Source organism: Phascolarctos cinereus, unplaced genomic scaffold (genome assembly GCF_003287225.1).
Source record: "Phascolarctos cinereus isolate Bilbo 61053 unplaced genomic scaffold, phaCin_HiC Scaffold_9;HRSCAF=440, whole genome shotgun sequence".
In the NCBI taxonomy this organism is placed as follows: domain Eukaryota; kingdom Metazoa; phylum Chordata; class Mammalia; order Diprotodontia; family Phascolarctidae; genus Phascolarctos; species Phascolarctos cinereus.
Window position 1 is genome coordinate 78,280,688 of NW_027556402.1, and position 8,379 is coordinate 78,289,066.

General features: G+C 36.7%; 1 pseudogene; it reads right to left on the reverse strand.

The window, feature by feature from the left end:
* Nucleotides 1-6,908: 6,908 nt before the first annotated feature.
* On the reverse strand, nt 6,909-8,011 carry LOC144455347 (actin, cytoplasmic 1 pseudogene; annotated as a pseudogene).
* Nucleotides 8,012-8,379: the final 368 nt, after the last annotated feature.

The following is an 8,379-nucleotide window of genomic DNA, read 5'->3' on the forward strand; positions in this document are numbered from 1 at the left end:
AAAAGACATAAAATCCTATTACAGCAGAGGGAAAGAAGGGAGGGGGGAGCATTGTTTGAACCTTACTCTCATCAGATTTGGCCCAAGAAGGGAATAACATAATCAGAAAGGTATAGAAATCTAAGTTGACCCATAGGCAGTAGGAAGGAAAAGGGGAAAGAAGAGGGAGGGGGGAATAGAAGGGAGGGAAGAAACAGTGGTGGCAAAGGGAAAGAAAAGGGGAAGGGAGGGAGGGACTGAAGGAGGTGGTGGTTAAAAGCAAAACACTAGTGAGAATTTGTACTTACAACTTTACTAATGTGAAAATAGGTTTAATAAGAATGTAAATGTATAGCATATATCAGATTGTGTGCTGTCTTGGGGAGGGTGGTGGGGAGGAAGGGTGAGAAAAATTTTAAACTCAAAAGCATATGGAAGTGATTGTTGATACATCAAAATAAACTAAGAAAATAAATTAAAAAAAAAAAGAAAACAGAGACCAAAACCAAAAACAAAACAAAGTAGAGAGTTGAAAAAAATAGTGTCTTTCAATCTGCATTCAGACTCCACTAGTTCTTTCTTTAGAGATAGAAAGACTTATAGGATGGCCCCTGGGGAGATATCATAGGAAGAAATGTACAACCATACTACACACTAAGAAAGTGTGGCTGGGTTAAAATGTATACACTTCAAGGAGTATCCACGTACAGAAGATCAGATATCTAGATATACTGAAGAGGTGTTGAGAATACCAAGGGAGTAGAGTGTTAAAAAATGATTTCTTTTAGTAATCTATGTCTTGGAGACTCAGAGCTCCACCCTGCCAGCCTTCTGTCCAAAGCTGTTCAGAAGGACATCTCTGATAATGAGATTGCATTGAATCTTTTTATCTTGGTCAGACTCCAACCCAGGCCACAATTGATTTTATCCTACTCAGATTTGGGTGGAGACAGATTTCCAAGACTGCCAGTGGTATTTCCTTTGATGGAGGGTGATATTGGCCTCTGTGGACTGAGTGATCTAAGGAACCCACCCACATCCTAGTATGTAGACTCATCAAGGTTGATTGGCACCCCTTGGGGCATATAAGGCTCTACTCCAAAATCCCAAACTGAGCCAGTTCTGAACTGGTCCCCTCAGGGGGGCCCAGTTTTGGACTAAACTTTCATGTCATGCATATTAAGCCACTTTGAGAAATTAAACCATGGACACATGTACCCCAATTTCATTTGTCTCTTTCTTAAAGCAGACTCTGCTTCAGATTGGGTTTCATGGGGCTCATGGGGTTTGGGGTTCACAAGAGATGTTGAGAATATTTTTAATGCTATATGGCTTGTATATGATAAAACTATTCAAATTGGTATATGGCACATCATTTACAAACACAAAAGCAACAACACATAACAACAATAAATCTCTACTCTCCAGAAGAGGCTGAGAAGTGTTGAAAGCATATTGATGTATTCTAAACACTGAAGTTGCAGGTTCTCCTGACTCCACACCAGGATTTAGGAATTTGGCACATGTCCTGAAAATAATACCTCTTTCTCCCTCTTTACACTCCATCAATTTAGGTTTGTTTCACCTACTTACTCTATATAGAACTCATTCATCCATTCTTTCTTTAAATTAAGTTTATATATAATATATATATGTATGTATGTATAATAAACATCAGAAACTGAATTTTTGTTGCCTAGAGTTTGGTTTCTTAAAGTAGCTATTTGTTTTAATATATATTCACACATGACAAAATTAAAAAAAAAATTAATAAAATTGCTCCATTTTTTTAATCTTCTGTTTGTAATCATCTTTTTTATTCATATTTTTAATAGAATGTTTTATAAATTTTTTTTAACCAATCTTGCTACCTACTAGTCTACCATCCCCATTCCAACCCCAGTAGAAGTATTCCCTTATAAGAAAAATAAATCAAAACAGCAGCCATGCATTAGAACAAATGACAACCTCATTCTAAATCCATAGTGCATTATTTTTCTTTCAAGAAGTAAGAAGAATGTTTTAGTATCAGTCTTTCTAAGTCATTATTGTTCATTTCCAAGTTCTGAGGACTGTCAAATTGTTTTCCTTGATATTATTGTTGTTATCATCCAAATTGTTCTCCTGTTTCTGCCTATTTCCATCTGCATAACTTTGTACAAGTCTTCTACTATTTCTTAGAATTCATCATATTGATCATTTCTTTTATCTCCTTAGCATACATGCCTAGTATCCTGGCCAGGCCAAAGGTTTGTGTACTTCAATGATTTTTTGAAGATAGTTACCAACTATTCCAAAATGGTTTAATCTGTTCACAATTCCATCAACCAGGGTCCATTTTCTCCCATAATTCCTCTGTCATTCCTGTTTTGCTCTTTTCATCTTCCCTAATATTTGAGGTATATAGAAACTTTCTTTCTTTTGTATTTATATAATAATTAGTGATTGGGAGCATATTTTATGTGTAGATGTTAAAATTATGTTGTCCTGTCACATCTGGGCCCTGTAGCCTTTTCTGTCAGATTTGTGTCTTCCAGACGACAGGCCATTCACCTACACTTGGTAGCAAACAGTGAGTACCAGCCAATGTTCCCCCATCATTCCCTGGATGCAGCCTGTGCTTGGTTCCAGTCAACCTCCAATTTGGAATCCCCTCGAGATAGGAACGGCTCTACACCCCTTGCCAGCAAGAAGCAGTTTCAGAAACGGAGACTTTTGCTCCTTACCCCAAAAGAATTTGGATCCCATTTGTTTGAGGGGGAAATGATGGGGTTGGGATCTGGACCCCAGAAAGGAAAAACTCTGGACTTTCCCATGTGGACAAATCTCTGGCTTTTGCCTGAGGCTATAATCCCAACAACTGGCCTTTTGTTATTGCCTACACCCAATTCCCTTACCCTTAATCTATCCTGGTGTTCCTTTGTCTTACCTCCTATGGCCCCTGGCCATTTCACACCCTTAATCCTAGCTAGGCTCCATTCTCCCTTGGCCACAAGGTCCAGGTCCCAGGAGTTCTGTTCACCCAAGCTTGCTGGCCGTCTTTATGTATGTCCACCTTGTCTCCATTAAGATGCTCAGATTTTTAAAATCTAGTCAACAGCTTACTAATGTTCAGACTCCTTAAGAGTTTGCCCAGTATGACAGATGTTCTAGTACACCTTGTCTTTGGCTGAAAAAAAAAAAAACAACTTAGATTCTTTATTGGAGAACTGACTATTCCTGTTCTTTGATCACTAATATATAATGGAATGACATTTGCTCATGTATTTTTTTTATCACATCTTGCATATTAGTCCATTTTCCATAGAAAATTTATATGCAGATTTTTTCCAGTTTCCTCTCTTCTAATTTGAACTGCATTTATTCAATTTTCTGTGTTTAAAATTATTCACTTTATCTTCTGTGATCACCTTTTTCTCTTTTTTAAGCTAAGAATTTCACCCCAGCCATTACTGCCAAACTTAATTTCTTTTCCTCTAACTTTTTTTTCTAATTATATAGCTTTTTAAGTTTAAATCATGGACAGTGTGGAATATGCTGTAAGATATTTTTCTAAATCTAAGTAAAGATAGTGAGAAAAATATACTTCAATTTGTATTCATAATTCATCAGTTCTTTCTCTGGAGGTGAATAGCATTTTTTATTATGAGTCTTTTGGAAGTTTCTTGGATCATTTATTGATCAGGGTAGGTAAGTTTTTCACAGTTGATCATCATTACAATATTTTTGGTACTGTGTACAATGATTTCTTGGAACTGCTCATTTCATTTTGCATTAGTTCAGATAGGTCCTCCCAGGTGTGGTTTTTTTTTTCTGAAACCATCTGCCTCATCATTTCTTTTAGCACAATAGTACTCCATCACAATCATATGACAAAAGTTGCTCAGCCATTCCCTAGTTGGTGGCCATCCTCTCAATATCCAATTCTTTGCCTTCACAAAAAGTGCGGCTATAAATATTTTTGTACATATAGATTATTTTCCTTTGTCTTTGATATCTTTGAGGCACAGACCTAGTAATAGTATTACTGGGTCAAAAGGTATATAGTTTTTTTAGCCCTTTGAGCATAGTTTCAAATTGTTCTCCAGAATGTTAGGACAAATTCACAGCTCCACCTATACTTACCATGTTTGTGTGTATGTGCCTGTGTGTGAGTGTGTGTGTGTTTGTGTTTTCCCTCATCTCTTCCAGCATTTGTCATTTCTAATAGGTGTGTGGTACCTCAGAGTTATTTTAATTTGCACTTCTCTAATCAATAATGATTTAGGAAATTTTTTCATAGAATTATAGATAGTTTTGATTTATTCTTCTGAAAATTTCCTGTTCATATCCTTTAGCTATTTATCAATTGGATAATAGCTATTATTCTAATTAATTTCATTCAGAGGTGGGGAACCTGGGGCCTCCAGGCTGCATGTGGCCTTCTAAGTTCTTGGGTGCCATCTTTTGACTGAGTCCAACTTTTACACAATAAATCTTTTTTGTTAAGGGGATTTGTTCTGTGAAGTTTAAATTCAGTCAAAGGGCCACACCTGAGGACCTAGAGGGCCACATCTGGCCTCAAAGCCACTTCCCCACTCCTGGTTTGATGCATTTCTATTTCAATTATGTATACATATATGCATACATATGTGTGTGTATGTATATATATGCATATGTATGTATATGTATATATGTGTGTTTTTGAGAAAAGAGGCCTTTATCAGAGAAACTTACTGTAAAAATATTTTGATATTCATCTAAGGCATGTTTTACTAAAGTATAGTTTCCCTGATTGTCTCTTTTAATTAATTCTCTTCTTTTTCTTCAATCAGGATTGCTACTTCTGACTTTTTTACTTGAGTTGAAGCATAATAGATTCTGGTTTATCTCCATATTTTAACTCTGTATGTATGTTTTTTTCTGTTTCAAGTGTATCTTTTATAAACAACATATAGTTAGATCCACTTTCCTAATTCTGTTTTATCAGTGAGCTCATTCCATTCACATGCACAATTATGATTACTGTGTTTTTCCCTGTATCCTATTTTCTTCTGTTTCTTCTTCTCTCTCTTTATCTTGCCCCTCCTCAAAAGTCTGTCTTCTCACCACTGCCATCCTTAATCCTCCATTTTATCACCTCTCCCTTTTTCTTAACCCCTTCTCCTCCTATTTCCCTGTTGCATAAGATATATTATTTCTATACCCAATGTGTGTGTGTTGTGTATTCTTCCCTCTTTCAACCAATTATAATGAGAGTAAGGGTAAGCATTTTCCCCATCACTACAAAAATTCTTCCTTGAGTTCCCCTTTTATATGAGATTATTTTCCACATTCTACCTCTCTCTTCCCCATCCTCCCAGTGCATCCTTCCTTCTCTCCCCTTCATTTTTTTAGATCATCCTGACATAATGACATAATTTTTTTTAGAAATCCTGACTCACACAGTGATCTCTTTCTATATAGACTGTTCAAACTGCCCTAATAATGTTAAAAGTCTTAGGAGTCCATAGAAATGTAAACATTTTAACTTTATTGGCTCTCTTATGATTTGTTCTTCTTGTTTACCTTTTTGTGCTTCTATTGAGTCTTATGTTTAAATGGTAAGTTTTCTATTCAGCTCTGTTAATTTAAGTCCTCTGTTTCATTAAATATCCACTTTTCACCTAAATATTATATTTTATTTTCCTGAGTATGTTATTCTTAGTTATAATTTTAGCTCTTTTGTCTTCCAGTATATCATATTCCAAGACCTCTACTTCTGTAATGTGGAAGCTGCTAAATCTTGTATTATCCTGACTTTGGCTCCACAATAATTTAATTGGTTCTTTCTAACTGCTTACAATATTTTCTCCTTGATCTGGAAGCTCTAGAATTGGGCTACAATATTCCTGGAGTTTTTATTTTGGGATCTCTTTCAGGAGGTGATCAATGGATCATTTCAATTTATATTTTACTTTCTGGATCTAAGATATCAGGGCCATTTTCCTTTATATTTTCTTATAATATATTTTCTAGGCTCTTTTTTGATCATGGCTTTCAGTTAGTCCAATAATTTTTAAATTATCTCTCCTTGGTCTATTTTCCAGGTCAGTTTTTTTTCAATGAGAGAGTTCACATATTCTATTTTTTCATTCTTTTGACTCTGTTTCATTGTTTCATGATGTCTTATGGATCATTAGCTTCCACTTGCCCAATTCTAAGTTTTAAGGAATTATTGTCATCAGTGAGCTTTTGTACCTCTTTTTCCAGTTTGCCAAAAACTTTGCTTTTTTTTTCTCTTTATGCACTTTTATTTGAAGTGGTCTTAAGTCAGAGTACAGGTAAAGCTCCTCTCCTCCCCCAAGTACTGGCATGAATTTCATAAAACCTCCAGGGAGATTGTAAGTCTTTCATTCACATCTATTTTGGGGGCAGGGAGGGAATTTAGGGGGGCATTCCTTATGACTGACAATTTTTTTTTTAAAAAAAAAGGAGCAAGTAGTAAGGTGAAAGATACAAAAGGTTATTTTTTAAAGGATCACATAATTTACATGTAAAACAATACCTTTCCCCCTCCCCCTCCTATCTTGATTTTTGTTACATAGCTCCTTTGCTCTAGCAGAGGATAGCCTTCACAGAGGCGTGTAACACTGTAATAATGCATTACACAATATTTGGAATGATTATTTAAAAAGATGTACAATCAGAGTCTTGCAGACATGCCGTAGAACTTTGGAGATGTTTGCCTCCAACATACCTAGACTGCTTATCACCTTCACAATTCCAGTTTTTAAATCCTGAGTCAAAGTGCCAACAAAAAAATAAATAAAATAAAATAAAATAAAATAAAATAAAATAAAATAAAATAAAATAATAAAGCCATGGCAATCTCATCTCTTTTTTTTTTTGAGGGGGGAGAATTATCATGTCACACTCTTTGAATAAAAAAAAACCCACGAATAGTCCATTTAGAAGCATTTGTGGTGTACAATGAAGGGCCCAGGTTCATCATACTCCTGTGCACTGATCCACATCTACTGGAAGGTGGAGAGAGATGCCAAGATAGAGTCTCTAATCCAAAAAAAGTATTTGCTTGCAGGTGGGGCAATGATCTTGATTTTCACTGTGCTGGGAGCTAGAGCTATAATCTCCTTCTGCATCCTGTCAGCAATGCCTGGGTACATGGTGGTACCACCAGACAATACAGTATTGGCATATAAATCCTTACAGATGTCAACATCACACTTCAAAATTGAGTTGAAGGTAGTTTCATGGATTCCATAGTACTCCATACCTAAGAAAAATGGTTGGAAGAGAGCTTATGGGCATTAGAAACTCTTGTGGCCAATGGTGATAACCCGACTATAAGGGAGCTTATAGCTGTTTTCCAGAGAGGACCTAGATGTAGCAATAACCATCTCCTACTTAAAGTCTAGGGTGACATAACATTGCTTCTCCTTGATGTCATGCACAATTTCCCTCTCAATTGTGGTGGTGAAACTGTGCCCTCTTTCATCAGGATTTTCATGAAGTAGTCCATCAGATCATGGCCAGCCAGCTCCAAATGGAGGGTGGTGTGAGGAAGGGCATAACATCATAGATGGGCACAGTGTGGGTCACAACATCACTGGAGTCCATCATGATACTAGTGGTATGAGCAGAGGCATACAGGGATAGCACAGCCTGTATGGCAACATACATAGCTGAGGTGTTGAAGTTCTCAAACATGATCTGAGTCATCTTTTCTCTGTTGGCTTTGAGATTCAGGGGGGCTTCTGTAAGCAGCACAGGGTGCTCTTCCAGGGCCCATGGAGCTCATTGTAGAAAGTATGATGCCAGATCTACTTCATATTGTCCCAGTTGGTGACAATACCATGTTCAATAGGGTACTTCAAGGTCAGAATACCTCTCTTGCTCTGGGCCTCATACCCCATATAGCTGTCTTTCTGGCACCATTGTTGTGGTGCCCAACAATGGGAGGGAAGAAACCTGAGGAATGTTTTCTTCTGCAAAACCAACTGCACATTCCAGAGCTATTGTCAACAATGACAACAGCAATATCATCACCCATGGCAAACTTTGAAGTGGCAAGTTTAAACCCTTAAGAGAGAGGAGGTGGTGCTGAACCTGGAAGCAGTCGGGGGAGGCAAGTGAACAGCGGGTAGAAGAGCTCACAGCTCACCAATTCTGCTTTTTAAAGAGTTCTTTGTCTTTAGTGAATCCTTGTACCTCCTTTTCCATTTTGTTTTTTAAGGATTTCTTTTCTTCAGTGAATATTTGTGCCTCTTTTGCCATTAAGTCAATTCTGTTTTCTAAGGTGTTGTTCAGTATTTATTGTGCCTCTTTCACTAAGTGGTCAAATTCATTATTTCTTTATTTTTCATTATTTTCTTTATTTTCATTATTTTCTTCCATCACTCTCATTTTCCCCCCAGTTTT